Here is an 18,300-nt window from a genome sequence, read left to right as displayed (position 1 = left end):
TTATTTTTAGCCATCTTTGAAAAACGGTATATTTTTTCTTTCACTAATCCCTTTATAAATAAAATAAAATTCTATGCTCGTTTCATGGATGATGTATGCATTATATGGGAAGGAACAGAATTGGAATTTGGTGACTTTATGAGACATCTAAATGAACATAATCAAATGAATATGTATTTCACAGGACAGTATGGAGGGGACACTCTTGAATTTTTGGATGTGACAGTTAAAATTAAAAATAATACTGTGCACACAGAAGGCTTCAGAAAGCCTACATCACGTAATGTTCTCTTACATTACAACAGCTCACATCCCAATAGTGTCAAAGAGGCTATACCATATGGACAACTATTAAGAATTAAAAGGATAAATAGTGACTACAATACGTACCTTGTACAGGCAGAAGATTTACTAAATAGATTTAGAGAACGGGGTTACCCAGAGGAAGTCTTGAAAAAAGCTATGGATAAAACAGAAAAGATAGATAGAAGGGACTTATTAAAAAAACAAAAACAAAAGACAGAAGAAAAATGTTTTTCTTTTTCTTTTAAAAACACTCCACTTAATGAATTTATTAAACATGCTATCTATAAAAATTGGTATCTATTAGAAAGTGATCCTACTCTAAGAGAAGTCGCTCTACGAAAACCCCTGATTACCCATAGAAAAAAACGTACGATTGGGGATAATGTGAACAAAGCCCACATACAACATCAATTAACATGGCATGAAAAAGCAGTACCTAAAGGAAATAAAAGTTTTCAGTGTGGAGTATGTAATCATAATCTTGCGGTTAACAATATCACGCTGGGGGGCAAAAGATGGGAGATAAGGCAACTAATAACATGCCATTCGGATTATGTAGTATATGTATTAATTTGCCCTTGTCAAAGATACTATATAGGGAAAACTAAAAGGAAATTATACTACAGAATAAAAGAACATTTCTATTCCCTGATCACGAGAAAGGGATCCACAAGGTTTATAGACCATATTCACACAATACATAATGGTGATAAGAACTGCCTGAAGTTTGCTGGACTTGAGCGTGTCTGTCCCCCTGAAGGAGGAGGAGATAGACATGCTCTTCTTCTTAGACGAGAAGCGTATCTAATAGCACATTTTGAGGCAACTGGACCAGCAGGACTTAATGATAGAAATTAATTGAATGCTTTCATATAGGTGTTTTTAAAATGGTTTTAATTGCACTATAATTATCTCTATGTTTATGCTAATGACTAGTTGTGTTATTTAAGAACGAAGAGTACGTATGACGTCTATACGCAGCCGTGGCGAGGTGCCGAAAGGCAGGAAACAGCTGTCGCTGTTAGTGCTCAGGGCGTCCTCTCTCAGACCTGATCACTAAGATGTTGTTTGTTTGACCAAATAAAGAAATCATGAAGACTTCGTAAGGGTGAGTGCCATGTCTGTATTTTCTACTGGATACTATATTTGACTGGACTGTTTCTACATAGAGCACCACCCCAAAAGAGTTTACGATTTTTTATATGCCTATCAAAAGTGTGCATGTAGTCCTCCGTTGGATGGTGTGTAGTGCCGTATTCAGACCCTCTTGTATACTGCACTTTGATTTTGAATAAACCAACCCAGGATGGACAAACATAATCTGAGCTTATATCTACCGACACACACAAAGCTTTTATGAAGTTTCTGTTTACAACTATCTGAGCCAGAGCTAAGAAAAGGATTATTCGGGACAAAGGATAGTAAGAGGGATGTACATTTTTTTTCATTAACCCACAGAACCATTTAAATATCTGGCACATGATGAGAAACCAGATTATGGTGTTTTGCTTTCAATTTACATGCTTATTTTGCTTATTTAACAGCATTACAAAAAGGGCTACCAGATTGGGATGGTGGTTTAATGCTGTCTTATCCAATAAGATAGATATATCTATTTTTTTAATTAAGGCAACTATAAATCTCACATTCATGCGCAGACCATATATTACAGACTAAACATTCACCAGTAACAGGACTCATAATAACACTAATCATTATTCATTAGAGTGCAGTGAACTCCAAAAACCATTGTCAGTTCAGTAGTTTAATGCTCTGGCTGTTTGGCTGTTTGACACTTAGCTCATACAATAATTTTAAAAAGTTCTTTTTTTAATCTAATGATGTGTTTTATTAAGTCTTATAAGATAGCAATGTTCAGTGTGCACATTAGCTCAGAATAATCAAACTGATGTAAACCACTCACAGCAACCAGTCACGGCCTTATCGGAACTGAACACTTTGCAGAACTGAAAACGAAGTGAGTAGATGAGTGAAGCGGACTTCACAAACCGAGATTAGTTCCAAATCTTGCAAAAAATTTGGTTCATTACTGAACCAAACTTTTTGTAAAGTTCGTAACAATCCTAGTCTAAGATAGCAGATGCACATTATAATACACTTTAATTATGCATAGAGAAAAAAGAGCCTAAGCTTACCTGTCTGTGCTCCAACCGGTGTCCTCCTTTGGGTCTCTGGTGTCCCCTGCCAATCGCAGTAACAGCCTGCTCATCCAATTATTGACTGAGATCTGACAGCGCCAGTGACTGGCTGAGTTGGCTGTCACTGTCGTCTTGGGTTATTTTATCCCGTCCTGTCCTGTCTCAGAAGTGGAGGTGGCTGCGCTTAGCGGGGGACATCAGTGACCCTTATTAGGACACCGGGGGAGTGTGGACAGGTAAGCCGTGATGAGCAGACTTACTGAACCGCACTAGAACAGATAAACGCCTACAATTGTTTAGCTGTTTTAGGGTACCTTCACACACACCGGATCCGCAGCAAATTTCACGCTGCAAGTTTGCAGCAAATGAAATTTTCACTCCACTCCGGATATTTAAGCCGGGCTCTCTGCCCCCCCCCCCTCGCATCCCACAGCCCCGGCCCCAAGCATACATTACCTGCTTGGCGCCGCAGCTGCAGTGAAGCTCCCGGCTCCCCTCGCTCCCCATCAGCCAATTAGTGCTGACGTGGACAAACCTGAACTTTGCTCCACAAACCTGCCAAATCAAACTTTTAAAAAGTCATCCCTAGTTGATATGAGCAGTTTGCACAGGTTTTTCTTGTACAATAAGCACACTAACAAAAAAAAACTTCTTTTTGACCTATTTTATGGCCATTTTTTTTTATATAATTGTTTATTTTCAATTTTTAGAACAAAAGAAAAAAAATAACATAACACATTCGGACAACATTAGCCAATCTCTAACACAGAAATATCTCAAGAACAGGGGAAGGGTCCAGCAAGGTTAATACAGACAACAGAGCTCCTAATATGACATGTCCACAAGGCATTGGGAGACCCCAAGGAGACTAGTAAGTCAGTAAAGACTGAGCACATAACAGATTTCCCAGTTAGATGTAAGGTATAACATTGCTAACTAAATGGTAAGATAGCTCTAAACCCAGTTGTGGACCTTCAAACTACAATATAAATAGACAACGGGGGGAAAACCAAGACGAACAAAGACAAGACTAAAGACGAACAAGAGCCACAGAAGAGAAGGACCAAAAACTGAACAGTGAAGTATACTATGAGAAGTAAGCATCTGTACCTACTTAACAAGAAGAGACTAAGCAGTCCGGGAGGTATCTCAATAGGAATCCCAGTTTGCCCATATTCCCATTGCCCATAGGTCTCTATTCGGTTTTCCTGTTGCGCCCACATGTACTCAATACGCCTGAATGCGGTTAAACAATTCCACAGCTGCAGGTACATTTTTTTCTTTTAATTTTTCAGAATGTGAACCCAGCCTAATCTAGTGTCCCTACTTCATTATTTATGATTAAAAAATACATCCAGAAGTGTATAGAAACATAGAAGATTGTCGGCAGAAAAAGCCCACCTGGTCCGTCCAGTCTGCCCTTTTAGTGATTCCTTTCTTATTATCTTAGGATAGGTATAATCCTATGGTAGAGATAAGAGTAATTTATTCTACATAGCACAAGGATATGACGCGTATCGGAAGTTTTTTCCCCTTCATCAGGAAAAAAGTGCATGCTATGTATAATAGATTACTTTTATCTCTACCATATGCTTCTGGATGTATTTTGGGGGGCAGTGTTCACCATTGCAAGTACCAAAAGGTTTTTTTAATCATTGTATACAGGCCCCTCTGTTTGAAACAGATAGTCTCTTTTATGTCCTATTGCCAACATGGATCCTGGCATCCAATATAGCCATTGGCTAACACAGATCATGATTTTCACTTTACCCCTGATTCTTCAAGGAGTTATGAGCACAAAGCCTAAGGAATTAATAGATGAGCCTCATTTCTACAGTTTTTTTCTTATCCTCCTGAGGTATCGCTCCTGGATCTGTTTTTTTTCTATTTCTTATTCCATTATTTATGGGTAATGTCAGGTCTGTGCCTGTGTGGCCGAGAAGACGCTGATTTTCTTGGTTGTGTGTTCATTTTGCAGTGTTCATAGTTCTGCTTGAACACTGGCTTGTTTTGGTCTGGGTCGTTCAGCCTCACCTGCTTAGATTATGCTCTGGCAATGGTGGAGTTAACCTGGGGTTTATTAGCAGGTGATCCTCCATCGTCTCCATCGGCTCATGTGTATTTCTGTAAATCAGAGAGGTCAGTCCAATCGGGCCTTGGGCTGGACTTCTGGTTCACTATATAGTGTGTGCCTGCCCTCACTAGGTTGCCAGTTATTGAGTTAGTCTGCTAGTCTCTTGCCTGCTCTCTATATCTCACTATTACCTTTTTTTCTGACCTTACTATGTTACTTGACCTTCCCTGTTTGCTGCCCACCCTGACTTCTTTGCCAGACCTTGACTTCGCTATTTGTATCATGTTTTGTACTGCGCTGCCTGTTTGTTGCCAACCCGGACTGTTTACACTGCCTTTTTTGTGTTGTTCGTCTTGTCTACATTTTGTGTATCCCTTATCCAGTATAGGGACGGTTGTCCAGTTGCTCGCTGCCATTTAGGGCAGATTATGGCAAGTAGGCAGGGACAGTGGGCTAAGCCTAGGGTTCACTGTCTGTGTCTCCTGTACTACTTTGCTAATGACTGACTGTAACAGCTAATGGCTATGTTCACACAACGTTTTTTCAGCTCCGTTTAAAATGACGTCCGTCATTTTGAGTTTAAAATAACAGACGTCATTTAGCTGTCTGGCCTTCCTTTAGTGCAATGACGACTGTTGGTACATTATTCTAGTTTAGAATTACTAATTGCCCTTTGGGTGTGGCTTCATTGAAAAGTCTATTGAATTTAATAGTAAAAACGAAGAAAGAATGGTGACAAAAGAAAAACTGTGTGTGAACAACTAATAAAAATGTCCACTGTTTGCAAAAGATGTCCGAAAATAATGATCATGATCATTATTTTGATGTCCGCGGTAAAAACGTCCGTTATTCAATACATTCTGTGCATTAGACGTCCGTCTTTCCATTGACTTCAATTCATTGCAGTTGCAGTCAGTTAAACCACCGCAAAAACGGACGTTATTTTAAATTGTGAATTGGCTGCCTTTTGTCTACTTTTGACGTTGTGTGAATATAGCCAATCTATGTAGTTAAGCAACAAATATATAAGTTGAAAAAAAAGTTCAAAAGCTGGTAAATGTAAAACAGCCATCGACTTTTTCACTTGAACAATTGGTATGGTAGAAAAAAAGATACATAGCACCAGTCACATTCAATATATCACAAAACTACTATATGAATTTAGATGAAGTCTTTTAAAAAGTTACAAAGTACCTTTGATTGACTCAGTTAAAAGAATTTTCTCCCCACCAACCAACTCGTTTCTGCTTTTATATGTCAAAAAAAGCAAAAAAAAATAAAATATTAATTTAAACTCTAAATAACTCTTAATAAACACAAATTACAGTACTCAAAAATAGTTTTATTCAGAGAGTGCTTTTTAACTTGCTGCTTCACGTTACCTATAGTGTTTTTTGGATTATATAGCATGGTGTCCGTGTTCAGCTACAGCGATCCTCAAATTACTATGGCTGAAAGTTAAAATATTTTCAGCTTACAATGGACTTTCCTTGGCCATGGTTACTTGAAACCACATGCAGCTTACCATGCTATAAACCATGTACTATAAATATGCTTGATTTGTGATTTGTTTAACTTTTGGGGGGCATTACAATACTTTAATAAAATGTTTTGACTTCTACATTAACCCCTTTGCGTCCCATGATGTACTTTGTACGACATGGCGGCACAAGGGGAGTTCATAGAGGGGTCCGGGGAGTAGGGGGGACATAGATGCTGTGCAGGCCTAGGGCACAGACACTCTAGGCCACGCCAATTTCACACAGGGCTGCAAGTTTAAAAGTTGTTTTTTAGGGCAATAACTGCATCACCTGCCGAACGGACACCAGGACAGATCTTCGATAAAAAGCAGTTATCCGACAGTACAAGCGGTTTGCGGGAAGGGGATGCAGATTGTAGGTACAGAGTCGCTTTAAAGTCTGAACTTCCAAAAGTTTCAAATAGTAAATTTTCAATTTACATCCAGAACTATTTTATTACTGTAGAAACATGAACGCATTAACAAGGAGAAAATCTGGTTGACTTGTAATAAATAATATGTCACCCATATTCATCTATTAAAATCTGTGGAGTTATTAGATAAAAAGGAAAGAATAAGCATGTCTTGTAATATCAAATATCTTGAGTATAATCAAGTTACATCAGGCTTATCAGGCTGCCTGAGAACATGCTGTTTGTGTATTTTAGGAGTAGGCTACCTAGAAGTTTAGACCCCACAGCTTTCCTTTATCTCATATGGTGAGTTTATATGTGTTTGTGTTTGAAGGACAATCGCCAGGGGCAGTTATTAATCACGATAAACTACACTATATGAATGGTAAGAAAAAGGGAATGTTGTAAACCTAAAAAATATACGAACGCTGCTTTTATCTTCTATTAAAGCAAAAAATGTAATCCAGAGTAAACAAAAAGCAATTTAGTTCCCAGTGAGTATTCTACCATAAAAAAGAATTATACAGATAGAAGGTAAGATCATTTCAGAACTCAGCATGGTGTGGTCAAAAAGTTTTCATTCTACTATAATACTTGATACACAAAATAGAAATATAATTTAGGTCCAAAGGATAAGGAAGAAATTGCAAATCATGGGGGTCTGATTGTTGGGATCCCTTCCGATCCTGAGAATGTGGGTAAACTGTGCCCCCCAAATGAACATAGCCACTGCATATATCTGGCCACTGCTCCATTTATTCCCTATAGACCTTCCAAAAGTCAATGAACATAGCGCTCAGCAATGTTCAGAAGGCCCATAGAGAATGAATGAAGTGGTGACCATGTGTGGCCTGCTCTGTTTACTCAGGGCTACAATTTTACTTTATAGTTAGGATTAGTGGGTGTCTTAGGGATAAGGGATAATTTGTTGAAGTTAGAATACCCCTTTAAGATCTTACTCACAGATACATGTTTGGACTGCTAGTTCATTATATATATGTGAATGTTTTATACAAAAATTTAGCAGATTTTCTCTTTAATTAAACAGATTTTTGCTGCTGTCTGTTTCTATACTTTTTACCATCTACCAAGTACGGCCGATCCCACTCACACCTGCGGCATTTTATTAACTCTTTGTGTCGGATGTTTTACTTGCTCAAATTATACAGAACGAGCAGTGCTGCACATATTTTAGTGAATCCCAAGAGGGAAGTGTGTCAGATTCTTATAATATGAACCTGGGAGATCCTTTATCCATGTGCTCAAACAAATCAATCCCTTTGCAACCAATTATATTTATTTCTTTACATATATAAATCTTCTATACTATCATGTCCTTAGTTTTATAGTCTAGAGGCCTTATTAAATGAAGCTAGGATTTTCCCACAAACAAAACATAAAGCTCTGCTATATTGATATTATGACGCGGGAATCCGACAGTGGAACTCCAACTTTTTTTGTATTTAAAAGCCACTTTTAAAGATGGAGCCTCATCAATTTCCACTTTGCATGGGATTAACTGCAATGGGGTCTTATGACAGGGAATTCCCTGATAAAGGAAGCTGTGACTGTGGAAATGCATTGAAAGCAATAACTGTGACGTCACATGCTGAATCCCGTAAGACCCACATAGAGCAGACAAGTTTGCAGCCAGCCAGGACTGTGAAAGCGCACTGAGAGTCTATAAGCAGCAAAATTTTAACACAAGATTTTTGACTTAGGAAGAAGAGAACATAACAAGAAAAATGAGTGAAGGATAAATACACATGAAGACAGCATATGGTAGTCAATGTATATCTGTCTCTTCTACTATATTATACTATCACTCATTAACCTACCTATGTAAGTTTAGAGAATTGTGTTCCAGGGGCCTACTATACAGGGCTGCAGGCATTTGGGTGAGTTGGGTGATTAACATCAATTGGTATTCTGTTCAGACCTCAGACCAGTCCTCTGCCCATAAAGTATGGCAGAGACTGGGCTTTTGGCCAAGATTCAGTGCCTGAACTGTATGTTTTTCTTGTACTAGTCTGAACTCTGTCTGATTCTTGTACATGCTGTGTGGTGATTGACAGGTTCTTCTCTGGTTCGACCTGTATCTGCCTGACTAGTCTTCATTGTGTTTGTCTTTCTTGTCTTGTTCTGTGTTTCACTTACTTTGTGAAGTCAATGTCACCCAGTCGTCACTGGTGTGGCTGGCAAGAAGACAGGTACAGTCTTCAGGGGGGGGGGGGGGGGGGGGGGGGGGGGGGGGGGGGGGCTAGCTTTAGGACTCACATTGTCTCTCTGACCCTCTCTTCCATCCAGGTCCCGGGTTCTATTGTGCATAATTTGGAACTGAGGAGTATTAATAAAGAATAATGAGATTGGTGTTTAAAAGTCAGGACCCATATTTTTTTTCCTCTAGCCATGACTAGTCTTTGTCAGACAAAGATGTTAGGCTCTGCAATTTTACAACACCATCCTCACCTTTCCCTCATCTGTAGTATTCTAAACAGTAATGATTCCCTTGGTAGGTAGGTGCCCGCAGTATGTAGGTAAGTGTCCCCCAGTAGGTAGACAGTTGGCTGTCCCAGTCAGGTAGGTGGTTGCCCCCGAGCATAGTTGCCCCCTTAGTTGTCACCTAGTATGTAGAGAGTTGTCCCCCACTAGATAGTTGCTCCCTTGTAATTGACCTCCCACTAGGTAGATAATCTCCCCCCTAAATTTATACTTACCTCCTTTCTGCTCTCACTCTTCTTCCCTTTTGGAGACCATGTGTACAAGTGCAGGCAGCACAGTCTCAAAGAGGGAAATGAAAAGTAAAACAGCTTTCCTTTTCATCACAGCACTGCTCACAGTCAACAATGATGTAAAGCTGTGTCAGGGAAAAACAGTGCAGTGGGGACCCAGCAATCTGCCATCTGAAGCAAGATGCTTACTGTATCTTGACTCATGGCTAGAGATGAGCGAACCGGGCTTGGGTTCGAGTCGATCCGAACTCGAACGTTCTGTATTTGATTAGCGGGGGCTGCTGAACTTGGATAAAGCTCTAAGGTTGTCTGAAAAACATGGATACAGCCAATGACTATTTCCATGATTTCCACATAGCCTTAAGGCTTTATCCAACTTCAGCAGCCACCGCTAATCAAATGCCGAAAGTTCGGGTTCGGATCGACTCGAGCATGCTCGAGGTTCGCTCATCTCTACTCATGGCCAATGGCATAGTTACCATGTAGGCAGACCATGCAACTACGTGCGGCAGGGGGCCCAGCAAAATGTGGACTGTCTCTATGATAGCTAGGGCTCACAGCACCCACTGGCTCCCTGACAGTCTCTCTTGTGGCCAGAAGAAGTACTGCACCTCCAGCCACAAGAGCCCCCCCCCCATGCACATACTCACTTGACCTGGCGCAGTCCCACAGTGTTCCATTTTACCAGCTCCCCGGCACTCCATTGACGTCACTGGGAGAACGAAACACAGCAGGACTGCGTTGGGTCATGTGAGTATGGGATGGGGCGGTACAGAATTTAAGGGGCCCAATACAGTTTGTTGCTATGGGGCCCCATGAATCCTAGCTGCACCCCTGCCCGTGGCAGATGTAGCCATGTCTTGCCCTTGGCTGCACCATAGATTCATCAGAAAAAAAACACTGGAAAACTTTTCCAACAGAGGCATGGAGTCGAATCTTTTCAGGAATCTTTTCTTCTACTGACACTTTTACAATTTATATTACTGCCTGTGTAAAGGGGCCATTATGGTGGAATACCTCTTTGACAGTATGGCCCCTTTTACCCACCCATGTATTCTGTCCACTTACCTGTGTACTCTGTCTGTGGAAAAAATGCCAACCTATTCATTTCTATGGCCCCATATTTTTTGTGCATTTTATATACTATAGTTCAGATCAATAAACAGTAATATAGAGCAATAATAAATATAAAATCACTTCAAGAATATGATATATAGTAAAAATACTAAATACTAAGATAAACCTGAGTTTTGTTCAAGGGATTATAAAAGCTGGAATTATTCTTGCACACATTCTTATAATATATTTATATACAATGAGTATTGACGTCATCATTTCAGAGTTCAGAGGAAATTTCCTCCGAGACATTTGCAGTCTCCTTGGATTTGACCTTGCCTCTGGCATGGTGCCTTAACACATCATATAAATGTATGCTGATATCCTAAATCCTTACACTAATTTGCAGTGTTACATACAGTATCACATGTTGTGTGGAGGTCACGTCAATGGATTTCTTAATGTTCATACAAAAAAAACGAAATATCATGTGGTTAATGGAAATGTAACAGGAATAATGTCTACATGTGCTTCTGAACACTGGTCCTATGATAGCTCACATTTTATTTTCTGCATGAGAATTGTTCTTCCTATTATAGATGTTGGCAGGAACCGTTCACCGCAGTTACAGCAAATTGATTGTTAATACAAGTTTGCAGGTGCAAGTGCTGTGGATGCTGTGTGTGCTTCTACTATAAGGGTAAATTTACACAAGGGGACGTTATGGTAGAAATTTCAAAGCACATCTAGATGAATTTGACAATCGCAAAAAGGTTTGCCACCTGTACACTATGGGGTGAATGCCCATGGGGTGAATACCCTAAAAACATATATTAGCTGAAATTATAGAGAGAGAGAGTGTGTGTGTGTGTGTTTCAGCTCAATAGTTTTTTTTCTTTTTTCTTTTTCTAGCCCAGTTTTTTGTCAGTGTTACAACAGAATGCACTAACTATAAAATGATGCCGATATCACAATAATGTATCAGACATATTCTCTATAACATTTTTTAGTTTTATGGTCCTATGAGCAGCCCATAAATATTTCTTTAATGACCCCACAGATGTGACCCACTCATGTCGCTACTGTGTCATGGCTGGAGCAAGATGACTCATAAAATGCCCGGTGGCACAGCTTTAGTTCTTCCGTACGTCATTGTGCAGTGATGGACTTGTGTAATGCTCAAAGCTATATACTGAAGGTTCACAAATAAATGATATGAATGAAATCAAATACAATAAATAAATATTGGATATGTTATATTCAATAGGATGATTTTAACAATCTTCTAAATTGTGTCATGTGACCCTAAAATGAATTGCTTGTGGATGTTTAACTTAGTCCCAAACATTTATTTTTTAAAATATTGTTAAAATATTCTCTGTTAAAAAATTCTCTGTGTTAATTACCTCTCAACTTTTTGTTATCAAATGCAATCTCGTATACATTCAGAGGCTTAAAGGGAATCTGTCAGCTGTAATTCAATTTCCAAACTCCTGACACTCTTAAAGCCCTATTACACAGGAAGATTATTGTGCGAAAAATCGTTATATTGATCAAATTTAAGCAATGATCTTTCCAGGTGTATGCAAGCAATGATCAAATGACTAACGATAATTTGTTCGTATGTCGTTGATAGCATCTTTTGAGTTGACCATAAAATCACTGTTATCATCTAATCGTTTGCGAATTTTTCAATGTATGTACACATTGTTTTTTCGTAATTAAGATCGTTCTTATACTAGAGTATACGAATGTTTGGAATTATGGTCGTAATTGCGATATCATAATTGCGATTGGTTATAACTAACAATAATCGTTTAGTGTATTATGGTGAATGATGTCTGGTTGTTCCCAAAAGCTCTTCTTTGCAATCGTTTATCGTTAATTATTGGAAACGAAAAATCACTTAGTTTTGAGTTAAACTGAGGGTAGAAGAAGTGCCTCAAGTCTAAACTAAAGGGGTTATCCAGAGTTAGGAAAACATACTGTAGGCACTTTCTTCTAGAGACAGATGGACTCTTGCAACTCAGTTCTATTGAAGTGGATGGAGCTTAATTGAAAACCCCACCTGAACTGGAGAAGACAACAGAGATGCAGTCTCTGGAAGAAAGTGGCCATGTTTTTCGAACACTGGATAACCCCTTTAATAAAATTTACTTATAGAGATGGGTAAATTAATATGACATAAACTTAAAGGGGTTGTCCAGGATTAGAAAAAAAAATGTCTTTCTTTAGGCTATGTTCACACTGCGTATGAATCCGTCGCTTGAAAGTATACGATATACGTTTGAGGACGGAAATGTTGAAACTCACGAGAGTGGATTTCCATGCGGTCCCGTACGAAGTACTTATTTCAGCCAAATTGATTTTTCAATCCAAAAGGTTCTGTGTGGTTTACGGGGCTGGGCGAAGATTTCCAAGTAAATGACCTGCCTCAGATCGCTTCGAAACAAGCTAGGGAAACATAACTGTACTTTGTACTATGTAGTTTCAGCCGCACATGTATGGCGGCGTACGATCAAACGGACGGATTCATACGCAGTGTGAATATAGCCTTAAGAGGCAGAATGACTCTTGTCTTCAGTTTTCGTGAGGTTTTGCAATTACACTTATTCACTTCCATGGAACTGAGTTGCAAAAACACACTCAAACTGGAGACAAGAGTGGTGCTGTTTCTGGAAGAAAGCAATCATGTGTTTCTAGGCCTGGACTACCCTTTAAGCTGGAGACACACACTACAGTTTTTTGGAAAACTGCCACTGCTGTTTCTGTGCCCAAAACTAGAAGAAGATCCAACAAAAAAGAGAAGTACAAGTTCTCCCGTTTTATTTCCCATCCCATTTGTATTCAGTTTTCCAAAAAAAAATGCCATGTGTTTCCAGCCTTAACTTGTTCAGAAATTCCCAAACATTTACCAATTCACCAACACCTTCTTCAACACCAACTTTTAGACCCATACACCTCTAATAATTGTTCTATCAGGGCTTTCTTGAACACTGGGGTTTAACGTGTATGGTTGATGAAAGGACAACATAAGTAAGAGGATCTTTATCATCTTGCTATCCCGTCTTAAAGCACATTGTTGTGAGATAACAATGCTAACCAGTGAGCCACTTTATATTCTATCATTTTTGTAATAAATTTCCTCCACATTGATCACTTCTAGTGTCCTTGGGACATGATCGTCTGTATTGTACACAAAACCTATATGACACTTAGGATATAATATGAGGAAATGCTGGGAGACTAAGTGAAGGGAACTAGAATCCATAAGGACTGATGACTGATAACAATATAAGGCTGGGTTCACACTACGTATATTTCAGTCAGTATTGTGGTTCTCATATTGCAACCAAAACCAGGAGTGGATTAAAAACACAGAAAGGATCTGTTCACACAATGTTGAAATTGAGTGGATGGCCGCCATTTAATGGCAAATATTTGCTGTTATTTTAAAACAACGGCTGTTATATTGAAATAATGGCAGTTATTTACTGTTATATGGCGGCCATCCACTCAATTTCACCATTGTGTGAACAGATCCTTTCTGTGTTTTTAATCCACTCCTGGTTTTGGTTGCAATATGAGGACCACAATACTGACTGAAATATACGTAATGTGAACCCAGCCTTATAATGCTGATGCAAGCTACGGTTCTTAAACAGAATTTAGGAACGTCTCGACAGGTGCTGTCCAATATACAGCATATCCAAAACCTATGACATAGATTTGAAATACATTTTTAAAGTCAAAGCATGTTTCAACTTCAAGCAATATAAAATCTAAAACCAAATCTTTAAAGTACTCAAAGTACTCCAGCAAAATCAATAGCCACAAGACTGAGGGTCAGATCCTGTTTTACAACTCTAAGATCCTAAAGAAGATATCAAACATAAAATCGAGGTGCCCCTGCAGCTTTCATTACGCGTAAAAACTTCAAAGCCGTATTAGCAATGTGAATTCAAAACTATAAAAGCATAAAGCTGGGGGATTTAGGTATGTGGATTTGTATAGTTCTGACACAATGTCAGATGGCTGGAAAGGATATGTTGTGATTATCAGATGACTCATTGTTTTCCTGGAAAAACTGACCCTTTTGTGCATATAAAACATGCACTCTATAACTCCGAGAACATAGCTCAAAGCAAATTTCCAATTTAATTACAAAACAAACTGCTGCCTCTTGGGGTTGTAAAATAATATAATAGAATGACCTCTGTGGCCAGGGATTGGCTAAGCAGGTATGTCCTGATACATCATAGCTAAAAGTGGGAACCCGACATCTCTAGATTGGGAGCTGCAGGGCACCGGGGTAGGTGAGTATAGCTTGTTTTTTTTTTTCTTTTGGCAGCCCCCCTAGCAACATATAAAAACCTTTTTAAAAAGAAAATTCCATTGTAGCTCCAGTTCATCCTTTCCAGTCCCTTCTCCTTAGGCATTAGGGGTTCTGATCCTGGAAGATAAAGAGATATAGAAATCATGAGCATCAAAGGACCAGAAGAAGCTGAACGGGAGATACAACAGGAGTTGTGAGGGACCAGCAGTAAATATAATATATATATATATATATATATATATATATGTGTTGTTGTTTTTTTTACTCTATTGCCTCAGCATTATATAACGTTTTATGCAGTACTTACTTGTATCCAGGTCCAGTCTCCTGAAGGCACCTGTTTAGTCTTGTGCTGGTTAAAAAAAAGAAACTAAACACATGAAGTCCCGGCCGGTACAGGGAGGCACGGCTCAATGCTTCTATCAACCAAATGACTACCTTCTCTGTGAGAGTGCAGAAGACCTGGCTTCCTGTGTTTAGTCTCTGTTTTTTTTTAACCAACACAAGACTGAAAAGCCGCCTCCAGGAGACTGGACCTGGATTTTAAGTAAGTATAGATTTGTTAAAGCATGATAACAAAAAAAATATATATAATAATAATAAATGTAAATTGCAAACTTGCTTTATATCACATCTGTTGATTTAGACTTTAAAAAATGTAACAACAGGTAAATTTTAAGTGTGGCTTATGCAACAAGTGTAGGTACTTAACCTGGGTAAAAGACATCCAGGATAATAAGTTTTAGTAATATATTACAATTACAGCTGTGGCACTGAATATTATTGCACAACCCTAGACTGCAGAAGATAAGAAACTTTACTGAGGTTTCTTTGGCTATACATCATTCTAAAGATAAAAACTTCTGCAAACAATAAACCGAAGCAACTAAGCTTTTCAGATCCACAAAGACTGGAAATGTGCATGATAAAACTTTGTGCAAAAAAAAATAAAAAATATATATATTTATGAATATGAGCAAAAAGGCATTGTGCTATCTTACTTATGATTGATAATACAAGATGTTTTCCTGTGATATCTATTGCATGTAAGACATATCACATACTTTGTTCTTGGTGGGGCAAGAGAAATAAAAAGCATGTTGAAATACAAGAAAAAAAAAAAGAATAGTTATTTTAACCCCTTCGTGCTGCAGCTAGTTTGGGCCTTAATGACCAGGCTAATTTTTCAAAATCTGACCTGTCTCACTTTATGCTCTTATAGCTCAGTGATGCTTTAACGTATGCTAGCGATTCTGAGATTGTTTTTTCGTGACATATGGCACTTTATGTTAGTGGCAAAATTTGGTCACTATTTTGTGTGTTTTTTGTGAAAAACATCAAAATATCATGAAAAATTGAAAAAATTTGCATTTTATGAACTTTGAAATTCTCTGCTTCTAAAAAAAGAAAGTCATAGCACATAAATTAGTTACTAAGTCACATTACCAATATGTCTTCTTTATTCTGGCATAATTTGGCAAACATATTTTACTTTTTTAGGGTGTTATGGGGCTTAGAAATGTATCAGCAAATTATCACATTTTCGTGAAACTGATTTTTTTAGGGACCAGTTCTTTTTTTAAATGGATTTAGAAGTCTGGTATCCTGAAAACCCCCATAAGTGACCCCATTTTGGAAACTACACACCTTAAAGAATTAATCTAGGGGTATAATGAGCATTTTAACCCTACAGGGGCTGGAGGAAAGTATTCACAATTAGGCAGTAAAAAAATTGAAAATTTTAATTTTCCAATAATATATACGTTTAGATTAAAGTTTCTCATTTTCAAAAGGAATATGAGACAAAAAGCACCCCAAAATTTGTAATGCAGGTTCTCTTGAGTACAACGGTACCCCATATGTGGGCGTAAACCACTGTATGGGCACACAGCAGGGCTCAGAAGGAAGGGAGCGCCAATTAGCTTTTCCAATGCAAATTTTGCTGAAGAAGTTTCTGAGCGCCAGGTGCGTTTGCAGTGCCCCTGTAGTGTCAGCAGAGAGAAAACCCCCCATAAGTCACCCCATTTTGGAAAGTACACCCCTCAAAGAATTCATCTTGGTGTGTGGTGACCATTTTGACCCCACAGGTATTACAGGAAAGTATTCAAAAGAAGACAGTAAAAATGAAAAACTCGAATTCTTCCAATAATATGTTCGTTTAGTTTGAAGTTTCTCAATTTCACGAGGAACAAGAGGAAAAAAGTACCCCAAAATTTGTAACGCAGGTTCTCCTGAGTACAATGGTACCCCATATGTGGGCATAAACCACTGCATGGGCACACAGGAGGGCTCAGAAGGGAAGGAGCGCCAATTAGCTTTTTCAATGCAGATTTTGCTGCAGAAGTTTCCGAGCGCCAGGTGCGTTTGCAGTGCCCCTGTAGTGCCAGCGGAGTAAAATCTCGCCATAAGTCACTCCATTTTGGAAAGTGCACCCCTCAAAGTATTCATCTTGGTGTGTGGTGACCATTTTGACCCCACAGGTATTAGAGGAAAGTATTCAAAAGTAGACAGTAAAAATGAAAAACTCAAATTTTTCCAATATTATGTTCTTTTAGTTTGAAATTTCTCAATTTTATGAGGAACAAGAGGAAAAAAGTACCCCAAGATTTGTAACGCAGGTTCTCCTAAGTGAAAAGGTACCTCATATGTGGGCATAAACCACTGCATGGGCACACAGGAGGGCTCAGAAGGAAAGGAGCGCCAATTAGCTTTTTCAATGCAGATTTTGCTGAAGAAGTTTCCGAGCGCCAGGTGCGTTTGCAGAGCCCCTGTAGTGTCCGCAGAGTAAAATCTCCCAATAAGTCACCCCATTTTAGAAAGTGCACCCCTCAAAGAATTTATTTTGGGGTGTGGTGAGCATTTTGACCCCACAGGTGTTTGAGGAAAGTATTCAAAATTGGCCAGTAAAAATGAAAAACTCTAATTTTTCCAATAATATGTTGGTTTAGTTTGAAATTTCTCAATTTGACGAGGAACAGGAGAGAAAACGTACCCCAAAATCTGTAACGCAGGTTCTCCTGAGTACAACGGTACCCCATATGTGGGCATAAACCACTGTATGGGCACACAGCAGGGCTCAGAAGGGAAGGAGCGCCAATTTACAGGAGCAAAATTGCAGCTAGTAATGGTTATTAGAATAGCGCAGTTACTAAAATAAAATAAAAAAAATGAGATTACAGGTAATGTGGGGTGGTTACGGGCAACCAGGGGTGGTTATGGGCAACCTGAGGTGGTTACAGGTAATCTGGGGTGGTTACGGACAACATGGGGTGGTCACGGGCAACCTGCTGTGGTTACGGCAACCTGGGGTGGTTACAGGCAACGTGGGGTGGTTACGGGCAACGAGGGGTGGTTATGGGCAACGTGTGGTGGTCACGGGCAACCTGCTGTGGTTACGGCAACGTGGGGTGGTTACAGGCAATGTGGGCTGGTTACAGGCAACGTGGGCTGGTTACAGGCAACGTGGGCTGGTTACAGGCAACGTGGGCTGGTTACAGGCAACGTGGGCTGGTTACGGGCAATCTGCTGTGCTTACAGACAATCTGGGATGGTTACAGGAAACGTGGGGTGGTTACGGGCAACCTGCAGTGCTTACAGACAATCTGGGGTGGATACGGGCAACGTGGGGTGGTTACGGGCAACCTGCAGTGCTTACAGACAATCTGGGTGGTTACGGGCAACGTGGGGTGGTTACGGGCAACCTGC

General features: G+C 39.3%; 1 long non-coding RNA gene across 1 annotated transcript in view; it reads right to left on the bottom strand.

Moving 5' to 3' along the window:
* Window positions 1-390: 390 nt before the first annotated feature.
* LOC138765876 (uncharacterized) overlaps window positions 391-18,300 on the bottom strand; it is a 33,892-nt gene continuing 15,982 nt past the window's right edge. Inside the window, exons 2-3 of the long non-coding RNA XR_011358639.1 lie at window positions 14,634-14,712; window positions 391-460 (exon numbers count right to left, since the gene is read on the bottom strand). This is a non-coding gene — a long non-coding RNA (uncharacterized lncRNA). The remainder of the gene's footprint in view (window positions 461-14,633; window positions 14,713-18,300) is intronic.

The sequence above is a fragment of the Dendropsophus ebraccatus genome, chromosome 10, assembly GCF_027789765.1.
Source record: "Dendropsophus ebraccatus isolate aDenEbr1 chromosome 10, aDenEbr1.pat, whole genome shotgun sequence".
Lineage (NCBI taxonomy): Eukaryota > Metazoa > Chordata > Amphibia > Anura > Hylidae > Dendropsophus > Dendropsophus ebraccatus.
Note: the sequence above shows the minus strand (reverse complement) of the source record. Positions and strands in the feature narration are given on the sequence as shown.